General features: G+C 34.9%; 1 protein-coding gene across 2 annotated transcripts in view; it reads left to right on the top strand.

The window, feature by feature from the left end:
• LOC127624962 (zinc finger protein 883-like) overlaps positions 1 to 18,342 on the top strand; it is a 159,709-nt gene that overhangs the window by 118,506 nt on the left and 22,861 nt on the right. The window lies entirely within an intron of this gene.

The following is an 18,342-nucleotide window of genomic DNA, read 5'->3' as shown; positions in this document are numbered from 1 at the left end:
GTTAGTTTTTGGTTCCCAGAACGTTATTTTTTATGGTTTGTTTTTAGTTAGCCAGTAGAGTTTTCTTTACGTTCAATAACAATTCATCTTTTTTTTTTACTTTAATAAAATACAACCGTAAATCTATATGAATAATCAACCTGTACAGTCCATGTTTTTGTCGAATTCATTGTTTAATTGTTGATTAAAAACACACAAAAAAACACATCATAGGCTATGCACACAAAAAAACACATCATAGGCTATGCATCACATTCAAAACATGCGCAAAAGGCGAAACGAAAACAAACTAAGAATACACTTTTATTAGTAGTCAAATTGTAGATCCTGCACTTGAAAGCCTCTTCCATCTTCACCCCAGTCATCTGTAAATATAACAAATAGTAATATTATTACAAAGTAAAGTAAAAAATGATAGTCTTGTTTCAATCATTCATTTCCATTAAAGTGAAATGACTGAACCTAAATAGGAGCCTGATAAAAATCCTAATTTTAAATGAAATGTCAGACCGACATTAAGGGTTTTTTTTGCATCTGAAGTCTTCAATTATTATTATTATAGTAAACACCTTTTAGTAATTATTAGTTTAATAATGTAATAACAGTTTACCGCTATAGATGTCACTGTTGAAGAGGATATTCAAGGGGCGTTTGTCAAATATAGATGCCACCGAGCAGCGAGGTGAAAATTAGCGATAGATGCCATATACACAAAGTATATCAAATAGATGCGGTTTACATTAACTGCAAAGAGCAATAGATTATTTAAGCTAAAAGGTTTTTTTGCAACAACAAACAAACTTGCTATTTTATTGGAACGATATGTTTTTGGGAAACAGACCGTAATATTAAGATCCGTTTTTATGCAATCTTATGATGCTTTTGGGAAACGCTGTCCATGTAGCCTTCAGTATTAGTCACAGTAGTATTTCTAATACTAAAATGTAATTAATGTTGTTAATATCCATGCATTTTTCTTCTTTAAAGGCACAAAGAAAAGAGCAAAGCACTATTATTTTTTTATTCAGATTACAGTCGAGCATTAATAGGATGCAATAACATGGCGTGTAAATTCTTATAAAAATATTAAATTGATACCTTTATTGGTAAAATTACACCTACCTGATACATAATGATAATACTTTTGCATCAGTTCCACTGACATAATAGTAATTTCAAAATGCATTTAAATACTGTCACTTAGTGCGGTCTAGTTTATTTCTTGGTTTTGTGACAGACCGTATTGTCTGGTGTGTGTGTGTGAGCGGACGGTCTCGAGTGTGCTCCAGCCCGCTCTTGGCTGTATGTCTTGTTTCATGTTGGGTGTTTGTTTATTCAACAAATACATGCGTTTACCATTTTAAATTCCTGTGTGGAGCGAATTTCAGGGCCAGTGAGATTAGATCTTCCACTTCTATTGACTTCATTGATTTGAAGTTCCTCTGTGTTGCTCCTAGAAATTAGATAAAATAATCTGATCAAACAACAAATCATCTCCAAATTGTAACTACTTAAATTGACAATCAATATATATTTTTAAAAGGATTATGGAATTAAACTTTCCTACACTGAGAAAAACAATAAGTAGAATTTACTCAATTTTAATAAGGCAAGTTTTTGCACTGATATTTTTCAAGTAAATTTCACATTTATGTAAATTAAGTAAATCTACTTAACTAAGCCGAGTAAAATTAACAAAGTGAAAAAAGTACATATAACTTGGCCTGTTCAATTATATTGAGTAATTTTTACTTACAAAGCTGATGTAATTAATATAATTAAGTAAAACCATTTGCCATTTTAAATGCATTTTACTTGTTTTATGCAGTGCTGGTAATTATTCTAAATTAAATGTTACTCTTATAATGTGACAATAATACTGTGACAATGTGCAGTTAAGAGTAATTTATTATGAAATAAGCATCATCTACAGAAACCTATAATGCTTAAGATCACTCTGGAGTTTATCTTCGCTCAAGCTGATTAAACCTTTACTTTCAATGATACATTAAATGCATAATATAGAACGCTAAAATTAGCAGTTGCATCAAACAGGTTTTTCCTCAAGGGTACAGTTCTGCAGTCACAAAATGAATGAGTCAACAAAGCAGATAAATCCCTATGAAGATCTACGATACAAAAACATGTAACTTAAGTCAAGTTAATTCTAAATCTCAGTATCAAAACATGACATTAAAGGATTAGTTCACCTCAAAATGAAAATTTCCTAATAATTTACTCACCCCAATGCCATCTAAGATATCCATGTCTTATATCCATTGAATACTGCATTGATTTGGACTTCAAAACCGTGGTTGCCATTGAAGTCCATTATTCAAAGAAAAATCCAGAAATGTTTTCCTCAAAAAATTAATTTCTCTTCCACTGAGGAAAGAAAGACATGGATATCTTGGATGGCATTGGGGTGAGTAAATTATTAGGAGATTTTCATTTTGAGGTGAACTAATCCTTTAACAAACTGCTGTCACAAATAAAACTTGCTAACCAAGCCCCCACCCCCTACCCTTAAAAGGAAACTCATAAAGTCCTTGCCCAAGTGCATTTAGAAAGCCTTTTTAAGCTAATAAAAAATCTGAAATACAAATCCTGCAAATTGTAAATATAAAAACATTTGTACAAAACAGTTATCAAATGAGGCAACCATTATCAACTCAGTTGAATGCACATCTGTTATGTTAACAACAAATAAAAATATAAATGTAAAGGTTGCACACAATGAACATTTTGGAGCAAGAGTCAACAAGGCAGATCAATGCCTATGAACATCCATGGAAATATTTCAAGCAAGCAGCTTATTTTTCAAAGATCGTACTTTAGGAGAGAGCTTCAGACCATCAAGATCCAGAAACAGTTTCTGGAAAACCTCAAAAGTGTACTTCAGCTTGGAGGGATACTGAAGATTTAAGGCATATACCAGTCCCATCAGGAGAGCACAAGCTTTTGCAGTATTTCCGCATTTAGTTAGGACCTTGCTTCCTTCAAGCACAATGGACACCACTGGCTCTCTGTCTCTGTTTCCATGGACAAGAATCATCAGGACATCTTCCATGAAGTTTTCTTGATCGTCATCCTTATGCAATCCAGGAGGATGAGGGAAAAAACTAATTTAAAAGGTTAATACCCTCATAAGCTTTAATGTTGTATAAACAAAAAAAAAGGTTTAGGACAATTTTACATCTTTCCACATGACAAGTTGGAGCAGCCTACCAGGCTTTGCGGTCTTGTGTCACCAATATGAGAATGACTGGGCTTCGGTGATTGGGAAATTAGTAATTTATACTTAAGAAGCCATCACCAATTTCATCCAAAAATAGAAATTTGGAACTTATTCACCCACCCTTGTATTGTTTCAACATCCAATCAAATAAACATCCAATATCCACTGACCCCATGTAACACGCACTTGAGGAGAATGGTTTAAAAGGGTTAGTTCACCCAAAAATAAAAAAATTCTTTCATTATTTACTCAACCTCATATTTTTCATATTTTTGATGAAAACCGAGCTAACAATCTGAACTAACATTTTAGCTGTAAATATTTACTCTTTTCATTTTTGGGTGTACCATCTCTATAAATATGAATCTTTCATTTCTAACACTTTGAATATCTTATGTGGCAGATTGGATAGAAATTATTAGCATAACATGTCTGGGACTTACACTGCCATCTTTGAAAAGATTCTCCTCCACCTCACCAAGATATTCAATGAGACTGCGGATCATGGCATCTCGTCTTTTCTCAATGGTGTGACCCTGGGAAGAGATTTATTTCTAATAATCAATACTAAATAATTGTCATTTGACAAACATTTTTCAATTTTTAAGATTTATAAAAGTTAACATTTTAAAAAAGTTTTGAAGGGTTTCAGTAAGTAAAATAGTCAGAAAAACAGATGGAGGGACAGATAGAAGAGTGTGGCGGAATGGGTGTTATCGAGCGGCATTTGTAAATGATGATCCACCACATTTTAGCAGCCAATGCACAAATCAACATAACAGAATATTAACAGAGGTGTAAAGTCCAGGGGTCAGAAAGGGAAAGCCCTGCCATATGTTTATTCCACCCATGAACTCAGCCAGCTCTCCTGGCTGGAAAACTATGCTAATTAGCAAATCCAGGTGACTGGAACAAAATACTGAGGAGGACTTTTACTTTCTGAACCTGGACTTTAAACCTCTGTTCATACAGCTACTTTTTTGCATACCTGAAGCAATGCACTGAGCCGTGACTGTATCTTCACTCCTGCAACACCTCCCTTAGCTTTCAAAAGCTCCAAGATTCTTGGTGTGTAGCCATCTAGTTTGTACATAAAGGTTTGCTCCAGGGGCACAGCAGAAATTCTTCGGAATTCCTCCTTAATCTGTAAAGAGTTAAATAATTCATACACAAAAAATCCTTATATGGACATCAAACAATCAAAATATAACACCTACAATAATGTAACTTACCTGTGCTTCTGTGAATAAAGCAGGCCATCTCTCCTGGCAATCTTTAATTGGTGGGCTGAGATTGACAACTTCATGTCGTCTGTATGAGAATGTTTTAGGCATTTTCTCTGCAATGACTCTCTGATTGTCTTTTTTTTTTGTTTCCTCCAGCAAAGCTTGACGTTCATTTTCTAAACTCTCAAGGGATTCCCCGTTAGTTACATGTTTTGCACAACCACCTCATGTGAAAATTAATGAAGATTTGATTGAAGAAAGTTCATTCTGAAATGCTTGAATCAATATAAAAAAACATTGTACCCCTGTGTGGACTTAAGGAGAACAATTCAGTGTGTTCGGTCTCTCTCTTTGTCCGGTTTACAGCAACGAGGCCACAAAGGAGTATGCAGTTTGCATTTGAGAAATATTCTGAAATTAAGAAAAGAGAAAACAAACAATCAGTAAACAGCAAATACTTTTAAATTAAAAGTTGATTAATTTGCATTCACATTATTAATTTCACACATACCAAATCATATCAAAAACATTAAAACATCCTGCATGACCTTAATCTCATAGCCATTTCCTCACATTAATGCACACAGCATGCAGATAAATATATCATGGCAACGAATTAGGAATTTGAGAGTACTAATTTTTTACTCGTCTTGATTTAAATAAGGCAACGAATTATGGTGGTAGCTTCACTATTTCGGTGTGTGTGTGTGTGTGTGTGTGTGTGTGTGTGTGTGTGTGTGTGTGTGTGTGTGTGTGTGTGTGTGTGTGTGTGGGACTCGGGAGGCGGGCTGCTAAATGTCAAGGGCTGGGAAGAGATGGATGGATGTGTGTGTGTGTGTGTGTGTGTGTGACAGAGAGAGACAAATATAAAAAGCTTTAAGTAGACTCTAATATAATATAATCATAATTATATTGTTTATTCAACTTATTAAAATATTTGACTTTACTGCCACTATCTCTTTCTGCTTCCCTAGCATATTTATAGTGTGTGATTTGCAAAATACATAACGTTATCATAGCCTACATCACATATCACAGGGTGACCAGACATCCCCGGTTTCAGGGAACAGTCCCTGTTTTTGGTTGCCTGTCCCTGTCTAAATACAGAAAAAAACTAACTTACCTCGGTCCCCGTTTTGTTTTTGAAGACACAACATTAGGTTTTTCAATCAGATTGATAGTCAAAATGTCCCAGTTTTTCCCCCTTTTATGGGATAATGGCCACTTTATCATATATCAGAATATTCTATTACTGTTAAGCCCACTATGAATAATAAAATACGCAGAACCATGTGTCCTGTATCATAGCTACCTGTATGACATTTGCAGAAAAAAAACCCGCGTGAAAATCAGTTCGGTATGATTAATTAAATGCGCTGACAGCTCATTGCACCTGCTAAACAGATTACACTGAGTGGAGCGGGTGACGGTCTAAAATGGCGGCCCCACGGGGCGTCTATCTAAATGATGTTACACCTAGTAAAGGAGTTCTGGTGAAACTGACTGTTTACCGTTCGAAATTAATAAATAAATGCGCTGGCTACATCAGCTGTGAGTAACCATAGCAACAGGCAGTCAAAGTATTCGTTAACAATTTAAAAAACTGTTCTACGAGCTGAGCGGACTATATCTTTGGTTGCTAAATAAACCGTCAGGCGTAACCAGGGAATCCAAGTTATTGTTTGTAAAAACTTTAGATTTCGATTGTAAAACTAATTAAAATATAAGGGTCATTCTATGAAAATGGTGGCTTTTTGAACAGACAACTTTTAAAAAATGTAATTCTTTTTTTTATACCAAAACTTATAGTCAGATAATAGTTAACCTCTTAACATTATAAATCAACTTAAATGACAGCTTAATGTATTTTGATATTTTTACTACATTACATAAAGAATTGCTTGTGCTGCCTTTTTGTCACTGGTGTTACCTATATTTTAGATGACAATTCAGGCTTACCAGAATGTAATTTGACTATTTAATTTTCATACATAATCAAAGACAGAAAAGGTTAATGTAATATTAAGAAATTGTCTTGATTAGTAATAATTTACTTTAAACAGGTATGTGTAAAGTTATATTGTGTGACATTTTTTTATTTCTACCATTGTGTTTTTTGTTGTAACATTAGAAATATTTGAGGTTGAGTGATCAAAATTGAATGATCATATTCTTAAAATGCTTACTAATGAATGCAGCAACAGTTAGGTAGATACAAAAACCATATTCTAGAAACTGGGCAACTCTGATGCCAGAACACCAATATGCCATGCAGTAACACCAGTGACGCAATGTAACACCAGTGACGCAATGTGAAACCAATGACATAACATATCTGTCAAAAGGAAAGCCATATTATGTTTGTACAATATTGAAACAGTAATAAAATGCTAATAAGTCTTTATTAATATAATTGTTAAGGCTTTTATGAAATCTTATGTTGAGAAAAATGTTAGTGGTGTTATTGATTGTCACTGGTGTTATCATCATGTCACTGGTGTTACCAGCAGCAACAGTAACACCAGTGACGATAACACCAGTGACAAATTTGCAGACAAGATGGGATATCTAAGATGGCGGCCACAGTAGCTCAAACTACACTTCTTAAATTGTAAATAAATCACTTAGCCTAATCATGCAATTTGAACAATTATTTTAATCAAATTTCCTTTCCCCTTACTATAAACTGTAGAACACCAGTGACGCATCTTAAGTCCTCACATGAAATTATGAAATTATTTATCAAATTGCTAAAAGATGAAGAGAGAGTGAACACTCACCATGTGCTTTTCAAAACAGCTCCGCCTCCAACGAGCCTTTGACCCAGGAAGAAGTTGGCAAGGATGTTGCATTTTTTCAAAGTGGTGTTTTTTATAAATTGTAACACCAGTGACATGAAATTGAGGGACAGCTATTCCCTGTAAATTATTTATAATATTTAGTTGATATTTTAGTTTTTTAAGTAGTCCACTAAATAACTATACTTCTTTCATTTGTATTATGACATTTAAAGGGGGAGAAAAATATATTTTTTAACTCAAAATATGTCACTAAACAACGACTCCTGACCCGAGGGACAAGCCAATTTCATGGTACTGACCGTATTCTACAATATATAAAAAAATTGCTTTTCAATATAACTGTCTTACATATGTTTTATTAACAATAAAACACCTAAATTAAAACAAAAAACTGATATTTTGTGTCGTTATCTGACAATTTTAAGTGTTTTTCCTGGTGGTTAAGGCCGGGACAGGAAAGCCACCATTTTCGTAGAATTACCCATAAACTGATGTTTTAAAAATTTGTTATTTGGCAAGTGACCATGGTATAAGAGGGTCAATGCCCTTCGAGGTGTCCATAGTCTAAAGTTAGGTATTAACTTGATGGACTTCGGCGGAGGCAACCGTCCTCCGCGCACGCCTCGCCGTCGTCCATTAACGTTAATAACGTTACCTGACAATGGACACCTCGTCGGGCATTAACCCTTACTTAAACAAAAAGATCATGATTTAAGTATTCATGGTTTTTAGGCGTAACTTACTTGTGTGTAAAACGTAAAGTTTAAAACTGAGCAAAAAAATATGGCTAACGAGTCTTACGAAGCTAACTCGTCATTAAGAACATTAAACTTTTCAAATGTATAGAATTAAGTGATTAAGACATTTACTGAATAAATTACAAAAACAAATCCGAAATAATGCAGTTTTTTACTGTTACTTACCCGTCGAGAGCAGATGGAGTGGAGATTGGAAATCCCTCAGTGATCGCGGGTTTTCTTCTTTCGCGCACGCGCAGATTCCTTTCTTCAAGGACGTAAATTTTACTTGATTTTTTAATATTTGCTTCAAGTACTTGATTAATGCGTGTAAATATGGCAGAGAGTCAGAAGTCAAATTTACTTGTCTGTTGGATGTCTAATATTTACAAGTAAAAATTGAGTATATAATTAGGATTTACTTAATATTCTAAAGTTTTCATTTTTACAAAATGATTCTTAGCAAAAGATACATGATTTTTCCTGTTTTATTTACTTTGCCATAAAATCATTTTTTACAGTGCAGAAAATAAGTGCATTATTGATGTACAAGTCATTGTAGCATTTATTGCATGATCACATTATGGAAGGTTCTGGGAACAAAACAATAACTTAAAAAATAACCATTAGGGAACGTTCTTTATAAGTTGTTTTGAGGTTATTCAAAAAATAACCTTCCAGCAACGTTCTTGGAACGTTGTTTTATGGTTGCAAAACAATAACTTAAAAATAACCATTAGGGAACGTTCTTTATAAGTTGTTTTGAGGTTATTCAAAAAATAACCTTCCAGCAACGTTCTGGGAACGTTGTTTTATGGTTACATAAAAATAAAACCTAAAAACAACGTTCCCCTAAAAAGAGAATGTTCTGCAATGGTTATATTTAGGTTTATTGTGCCATAAACTAACCGTCCCAAAACATTGCAGGGAGGCTTTTATGGGGCAAACTAGTAAGAACTTAAAACATTCTCTAGTGGTTATTTTTAGGAATTGTATTTGTTTTCCATTTTGCATAGTTTTTTTTTCTAATATTTGATAATCTTTCATAAACATTGTGGAGAGGTTGATAGACAGCAATGAATTACATTATTGCAACACAGAATTTAAATCCCTATAAAAAGGGCAAGCATAACATTATCTCTTAATTGCTATTTAACACATAAGGGCCCACATAATAAAATTCCAATAGCTTTTTTACTACTACTATTAATTGCGTTTATTTTCAATGTTATAGCAGAAATCCCGAACATAACATTGAAAAGATAGGAGCATTTGCCACATTGAGTTAAGCTGCCTTTAAAAAATAAAATAAATTAAATAAAAAACAATGCTGCCTTTTTACATTTAGATAAAGGTTGTGAGTTGACGACAGACTTTATATACAAAGTCGCATGTCCTCAGTATTTGCAGGTACCCCCTTTTTCAAAAAAAAAAAATTAACCGACTCACTCATTGCTCCTCTCACAGCCTCTTAAATAGGCCTATTTGTATCCCCAGTATACCAAAACCTTTTATTAAATGTTGAAGTAAAGATTAGAGTGTATGGGATTTGAAAGGATTAAAAAAAAATACACTTGAAAAGCATACGATAATTAAATAATATCTTCCAATCTCACTCGCTGCGTCTGATGTATTTAAACACGCGCATTTGATCCGCACGCGCTTTCATTCCTCCACAGGAATTCGCGCGCTTGCACAATTTAAAAATTAACGGTCATTCCGGTGAATCGACTCGCTGACAGACATTCATCGATGTCCTCAAAAGTACTTCAAGATGTGGTATTAAATATTAATTTGACAAAGATTTGACTCATGTTAACGAAAAGAACATGATGTAAAAGTGCGAGGAGTTTTTTATTCAAATGAAGAGGAGATGTCTCCGCTAAACGGTTCCCGTCAGTGGTCAGAAATGTATTTCACGTTGAATGTTTATTCGTTTTTTTTATGTCTATCAATAATTTTCTAGTTGAAAAACACTCAATTGCATTGAATTTATTGGTGATTAGGAAGAATTTGCTTCAATATCTGCATTAATGTCCGGTGCTGAGCAGTGATGGTAAGTTACTCTTAAAAAGGAATGAATTGCTAACTACTAATTACATCTTCTACAGTGTAATTAGATTACTGTAATTATTCTGTCTGAAAAGTAATTGCATTATTTATTCTAAAACCCTCATCAAACTCGACCAGATGAAAAATACAAGGATATACATGAAACTGTTCTTTTAATTCTTTCAAATAAATAATATAAAATCAAATAAATTATTCATGAACTGGCCAAAGAATTTAAATGGGCTGCATTAAATTAGAAAACACACATTTTAACATTAGACATTAAATTGCGATTTTAAATTCACTATTGTTTTATATAGAATTGATATATAGTCTATACAGTATTTAACACAGTTACATCAGAAGTAACTGTAATTACTTACAAATTAAGAGTAATCCCTTTACTTTTTACAATGAAAAAGTAATTTAACGACAGTATTTAATTACTCAGTAATGCATTACACCCAACACTGGTGCTGAGGTACAGTGTTTAATGAAACCCAAAATCAAGTTTTGAGGAGGACGTTTCGGCTCCCTTTGCATCATGTCTTGTAAAACATATTCTGACATTTACTTTCTGAATCTGTCTACGCTCGACTGTCACTGTGACAAAGAAGAAATGCTTTAGAAGTGATGGTTTCGATTGTAAATGGTTTATTTGGTTGAATGTAAACATGGCCAGTGTGGTATTGGTGTGACTTCAGCAGTTAATCTTCATTTATGTTTCATAAGAGTTCACAAATGATAAAGAAGTTTAGGCATATCTATCTTTTTTGTGACTGCTGAGGATGATTTTTGTAAAGTTATATCAAAAGACAATAATAGCCTTCAAAATAATTAAGTTTACAAAACATCAGTCACATTTACTCTTATAATTACACTCAATAAAACGTTGGGTTATTTTGTGTACCCAATAGCTGGGTTAAATATATTGGGTCGTTCTGTTGGGTTATTAGGAACATTTATTGGGTTGTTCTATAACAACGCAGCCCGTTAGGTTAAAATTCAATTCAATTCAAAATTCAAATTTTGTCCGGTATCTGCGACTAACGACACCAATATGGCCATATAGCCAGCCAATTTCTTAGTACTACTCGGTTGTGATACTCTTCCTAACTTTCTATGGTCTTTCCAATACTTTTTGGGAAAGTTATTCATATTTTCAGATATTAACCGACGCGCTCGGCTTCAAGAACCAGCGGAAGCCATGGTCCATCCAGTGTCGCAGTCACTTACAGGAAGAAGGTATGCTGTGTTATATACTATTGTAGCGCAAATGTTTACTTGGGCTATCCCAACTACAGTGCGAATTTAAAATACTACAAAGTGTTAAACTAGGGTGACCATACGTCCTCTTTTTCCCGGACATGTCCTTTTTTCGGACCTAAAGAAAATGCGTCCGGACGGGACGCCATTCATTGTGTGCTTTTTTTTCATTGCTTTAGATCCCGCCTTAAAAAAAAAAAAAAAAACGTTTTATCTAGACAACTCTATAAAGATTAAAAGTTATACAAGATAACTATGACTCAATAAGGTAGTAAGTTATTACAATAGTCAATTGAGTTACATAACACTTTTCAGATGCCAAATGCCCATTAAATAAAATGACGGTTGGTTGAGACTTTATTCCTTTATAATAACATTTAACTTATTACTTTTTAAATGACACATAGCAGTAAAAGGACATTTTAAATGGAGGTCATTTACCACAATACATGGCCATTGCAGAAGCTCATACTGTAAAATTACAGCTCCTGTGATTTTACAGTGAATTTATAGGTTGGTGACAATAGGCGTTATTTTTGTTAATTCACTTTATATTAACTAAACATTTTTTACACAGGATGCTATAGATTCATATGTAAGGGAAAAGCTTCAGAAGTGGAACCTTGAAACATTAATCGACAGATTTGCAGGTAAGAGATAATGTAGCAAGTCTGAAAAAGGAAACCCTGTCTCAGTTGCTTATCCTCCTCACAATTAAAAATGTCATCACTAATATAGTGAAACCTTTTTACTATGACTTCATGAAAAGCAGAACTTAGGCCTATTTTTTTTATTCGTTTTTTTACATCAATAAATCCAGAAATCAGAACATTTTCATACAGGAAAGCCTTGAGTCACAAATGCATTTTAGGACAAACATGCTTGCTCATACACACACACACACACACACACACACACACACACACACAGGTGTGACTGCAAGAGTGCATTTGTATAGAACAGCCACAAATGCATTTAAAGGGGTGAGACCTAACAGCCACACAAACACAAATCCAGGTGCACACACATGCATACACAACTTAATTTCTGCTTATTGGTGTTGGTTTTATACACATTTTTTATATTTTTTTAATTTTAAAATTAATTATCTTTTCTACATATAATTTGACAATCGAACTCTACATCTTTTCTTTTAGTGGCATTTAAGTTATATTTTTGCAAATTTGTGGTGTTATTGCAAAAACAGACAATTTTAAAACACCTCAAATAATAATTGTTATTTGACACACACACAGTAATTTCCCCAGGATTTTTCTAACCAGCAGACAACAAAATTCGGCCTCTAACACCTAGACCAATATTCAGACACAACCTACATTTAATTAAGATCACTATTACAGTGATTTTTCATAAAAATGTAACAATTCATAATATGCAATCTAATGGTATAGTTGAGTAACTTTGCTGTAAATGGGTTAAAAAAAAATCACATATCACCCAAAACACAGCATAAATGTATTGAGAAGTGATTTATAAAAATTATATACCATTTGTAATATTAAAAGTATATTTTTTTTTTATACAATTGCTCTGTAAATATGTGGACTTTAATGGAACCCAAACACTCAAGAGTGTAAAGTGTATATGAGGAGAATATGAGGTTAATCAATGGGACCTGAAACCATTTAATTATTTGGTGGACTATCCCTTTAAGTATATGATGAGGACATTATGATGGTTAATGGTGTATGATGGTTAAAGGGATAGTTCACTTTGAAATTAATTTTTGGTATTTTTTAGCTTACCTCAAGGGCATCCAAGATGTAGGTGTCTTTGTTTCCGCAGTAGTTTCAATTTTGATATTTTTAGGTCAAACCGTTCTTGTCTGTCAGTCATATAATGCAGGTCTATGGTCACCACCTCAAAGAGCATGCACAGAGATTTCGGAAGTGTTACCTTTCACTGTGAAGATCTAAACATATTTAGATATACAGTAAATCGCAATGGAAGACGATTTCGACTTCCGAAATCTCTGTGTAAACAATGAGTGACGTACACACGCGAGAGATCACTTCCGGTGCTTTCCGGCGCTTGCGCAGACCGAAGTGCCCACGCCCTCAGATCACTTGGACGTGGCTGTGCTTACAAGAGGTAAAAACAATATAAATACTGTTCGTTTTCTCACACAAACCGCTCGTTTCATGTCTTAGGCCATCAATGTGTACTTACATTTACGAGTCATTAAATCATGTTTAATTTGGACTTGTGCATGCTCTTTGAGGTGGTGACCATAGACCTGCATTATATGACTGACAGACAAGAACGGTTTGACCTAAAAATATCAAAATTGAAACTACTGCGGAAACTAAGACACCTACATCTTGGATGCCCTTGAGGTAAGCTAAAACATACCAAAAATGTATTTCAAAGTGAACTATCCCTTTAAGGGAGATGGAAAATATTATAAGAAAACGATGATCTATGAGATGTCCTAACCAATATTGTCAAATAAAGCAGTGTCGGTCATTTATTTGTCTTCTTATTTTCCCTTTTCCAGAGGAAGAAATTGACCAGCAAAGCTTTCTACTTCTTGACGACACCACCATAACAGCACTTATACCAAGAATTGGCCAAAGAATAAAATTTAACAATTATTTCAAACAGTTGCAAACTGTGAGTAACTAAACATACAATGCCTTTTACATGCTTCAAATGTAAAAAATCCACTCCGAACCACAAAGAATATTTCTTACATCTTAATGCCATTCATGGCATTAACAGTTCGTCAAATTGTTTCTGTTGCTGTGAGAACAACTGTAGTAGAACATTTGCATACATGTGGTCATTCAAAAGACATCTGTTGAGAGATCACATGCAAGCAGATGACAGGCCAACAAAAGAAATATTTTCATCTGCCTCTTCTGAAGTTTCACATCAACATACAGCTCCATCCACTAATGTGCAAACATCAGACACTGAAGATGTGGGGACAGAGGAAGAGTGGGATGACTTTGACAAAGAAGAAATAACTAACCGTTTAGCTTTGTTTCTTGCAAAGTTGAGAGCTAAATCTTCTCAAACATATTCTGCCGTCAACTTTGTCGTCAAACAAACTGCAAGTTTAATTACAGATATAGTTGGTGGTCTACAGGAGAAGACCATGTCCTTGTTTCAGCGCTTTGGACACCAAGATGACCTAGCAGTAAAAAATTTGAAAGCTCAATTTGAAATTGCTTCTGAGCCATTAAAAGAGCTTGAATCTGAGTACAAGCAAATGAAATACTTCACAAAACGGGGTGTTTCATTGAGCCTGTTGTAGAGTATTTTCCAGGGGTATCCTATTGTCAGCGGCATGACTCTACATCTGGAATGGTTAAACAGATGGCAGTACCTGATACATTTCAGTATATTCCATTGCGTCCACTTCTGAAAAAAGTTCTTGAAACACCTGGAACAATGCCAATCATCATTGACTATCAAAACACAGAGCGTGATGCAGGAGTATTACAAGACTTTCATGATGGAGAGCTTTACAAAAGCCACTCCTTGTTTTCCAAAGAGCTTTCCATCCCACTTCTTTTGTACAACGATGATTGTGAGACGGTTAATCCCTTGGGCTCCAAAACTGGTGTGCACAAATTAGGATTGATATACTTCCAGATCAAATGTTTGCCCCCCATGCTGTTGTCTTCTCTGTCTTCATGCTTTCTGTTAGCTGTGTATAAATCAGATGATGCTAAAACATATGGCATTGACTCTGTTCTGCAACGTATAACTGACGATATTATGGACTTAGAAGAAGGGGACTCCTCATTGACACTCCGAATTTTCTGGTACTGTTAAGATCAGCGTGGCACAAGTTTGTGGTGACAACTTAGGACTGAATTCACTCCTTGGCTACTCAGAAAGTTTCAGTGCTAACCACTGCTGTCGCTGGTGTAAGGTGCACAAAGAAGATTTGTGGAGTCAGACTGTGGAAGACCTAGAGATGGTTCGCAATGCTCAGAATTATGCAGAAGACTTGTCATCCAACAACCCTTCAGTAACGGGACTCAAACGAAAATGTGTCTTGGATGATTTGAAGTACTTCAGTGTTGTGGACAATGTAGCTCCGGACATCATGCATGACATTCTTGAGGGAATTGGACCTTTTGAAGTCAAATTGGTCTTGGCATCCTTGTTGGCTGAAGGGCTTGTGAGTTTAGAAACACTGAATTACAGATGGACAAGTTTTGATTATGGATTTCCTGATAGTTGCAATAAACCTACTGTACTGGGACAACATGAACTTAAGAACCCTAACGGGGCAATGAGACAGACTGCTGCTCAAATGTGGTGCTTCTTAAGGTTTTTGCCCATCATCATTGGAGACAAAATACCAAAAGAGAACAAACATTGGGAACTGTTACTACTTCTCCTTTCTTGCATGGAGTTCATTTTCTCCCTTCCATCACAACAGAGGCCACCATATACCTGAAACATCTAATTGCGGAACACCACACAGTTTTTTTGCAACTTTACCCACATCTGCACCTGAAACCCAAACACCACTTTCTCCTCCATTACCCAAGAGCCATTCGGAAGATTGGTCCATTAAAAGAATTTTGGACAATGCGATTTGAGGCAAGACATAATTTCTTTAAACAGCTGGGCCATGTAGTTTGTAATTTTAAAAATATTTGCAAAACTATGGCATTCAGGAATCAGATGATGTTGTGCTACCGCTTATTGACAGAAAGTGTTTTCTCCAAAAACCCAGATTTTGGACCAGGACACCGCTCATTTCTTGCTGCAATTCAGGGAGAATTTGTGAAGGGTCTTGAAGAACCCCCATTTGCTGAGGTTTATGTTCCTGATTGGGTAGTAGTTAATGGCACAGAGTACAGACCAGGCATGACCATTACAAGGGGATGCACAGAGGATGGAGTACCTCAGTTTGGGCTGATAAAAGCTATTGTAACTATTGGCCTCGATGTTGATGTGAAACTTGTTGTAAAAAAATGGCACACTGTGGGTTTTGACCGCCATTACTTTGCATACGCGGTGTCCCCTGATGAAGCTCTCGAGGCTGTCTCTGTGAACTCACTGCATGATTTTCAGCCCTTGCATGCAGTGAAATCATATAATGTAGACGATGACTTGTACTACATTCCCTTGCGCTACAGACGTTTTTAAGGCAGTATTTTTTTATCTTTTACATGAAATGAGCTGTACAAGCTTTTACTTTTCCCCCCTTATCTATCTTTATTAAATACATGTTATAAATAGAAGCTTCTTGTACATCTAGACATACACACTTTACCATAGGTTATATGTATATATTAGAATTTTAAGGTTTGTTATTATAATTTTAAAAGGCCAATTCTTGGTGTGGTGCACTAATCAATTGCAGGGCATATGTTAGGTTGGTAATCTACTGGAGCTGTATTGTCCAATTATTAATATATCTTTTTTTATTTGGTTGGTTATGTAAAGTATATTGTAACTGCACTTAAAAACCAAAATGTATTTTTTCACATACAGACAGAAGAACACTCTGAAAACAATGCTAGTGAAACCGAGGTACCTACTGAAGATCCTACTGTGACACTGACTATTGTGGAAAATTCAACCTCATTTGTACGCATTTCCTTTTCCCTGATATTTAATACCTTACAAATACACACTTTATAGACACCTTCATCTGTGATGTTGAAATTCTGACATCTGAAATTCTCTAGCATTATGACGTTATGCTGATGTGTAATAAAAAATAAAAAAAAATTCTCCATTAAGGATATACGACAGATTTTAGAGGGAACCACACATGGGTCTTCTATTCTCTCCAATTTGGAACAAAACCACAACTTATGTCTTGAAGACCGAAGGAAAATTTTGGTGTCCCATTTAATGGAGAAGTTTGGGGAATAGTAAGTAATGTTTTATTCATTGTTCCACTTTACATAAAGTCATTCAGTCATAAGCTGTCAATTCAATTTACTCAAGAGTAACCTAATATCTGTACAATCCTTCTACCACTAAGTCCATCACCAGACCGAAAGAAAGAGTTGGCTCTGACCCTGGTCACACAATTTCCATGCCTTAGAGATTCAGAGGGCAGTGGATATGTGAGTATGCTGATCCCAAGTTTATTAGAACTACACTCACCTTCACACAGAAGTAGAATATTTGAAAAACTCAAGACATTTTTAAGACATTTTTGGGAAAACTATCCATTTAACATTTGTGTTGATGTTTTAGGAGGTATGGTATACACCAGGGCGATACCGCCATCCAGCCACAGGGTTTATGGAGGAACGACTCCGTAATATCAGGAAACGCATCCACAGGCACAGTTCAACATCTAGACAGAGGTCACAAACCACAGATGAGCCTGAGCTACAGTGACTGAGAGGATTACTTTATTGCCAGGTATAAGAAAAATTTAACCAAAGGTGCTGAAACCTTATTTACGTTCTTCTTTCTACTTTCTTACTTATTCCTTTTTTATTCCTTAAAATCAAAATTGTGGTGTGATCAAAGCAGTTCAACTGTCTAATAATACCTAATTTTGGTAATTTTAGTAGTAACTGTTACATCGGCCTGTTAACATTCTTCAAACATTGCTTTACGTTGTTGAGATATTAATCACTCTGATGCTGTTTGATTCACTCAGATTCACAAGTCAGTGAGGCAGACAATAACAAAATGACAGAGTGGCTGAAAAAGAATAAGCAACCAGTTAGTCAAGTTGAGGAATTTATGAGAGGAACAGCTATCTACAGAGCACAGTGGATAAGAGAGAACGGGTCTAAATCTTTAATAGAGATCACCCAAGAGTATCCAAGACTTCTGGACACCCCTGGAATGGTAAAGAAATGTTAAATCTATAATAAGAAAATGAGGTTTGCATTAATCGTAATAAACAATTAATACTAACCTAAACAATTCATTTGTTTGCTTGGACATAGTATAAAAATCACTGTGTCCTGCCCTAAAAAAATGAATCCCACTTGATTTGATTCACTAGGCTTGTTTTTTCATATTGATAAACAAATGTCCATACTTTCATTGTTACTGCA

Source organism: Xyrauchen texanus, chromosome 31 (genome assembly GCF_025860055.1).
Source record: "Xyrauchen texanus isolate HMW12.3.18 chromosome 31, RBS_HiC_50CHRs, whole genome shotgun sequence".
NCBI classification, from domain to species: Eukaryota; Metazoa; Chordata; class Actinopteri; order Cypriniformes; family Catostomidae; genus Xyrauchen; species Xyrauchen texanus.
This window is presented reverse-complemented; position numbering and strand designations above follow the sequence as displayed.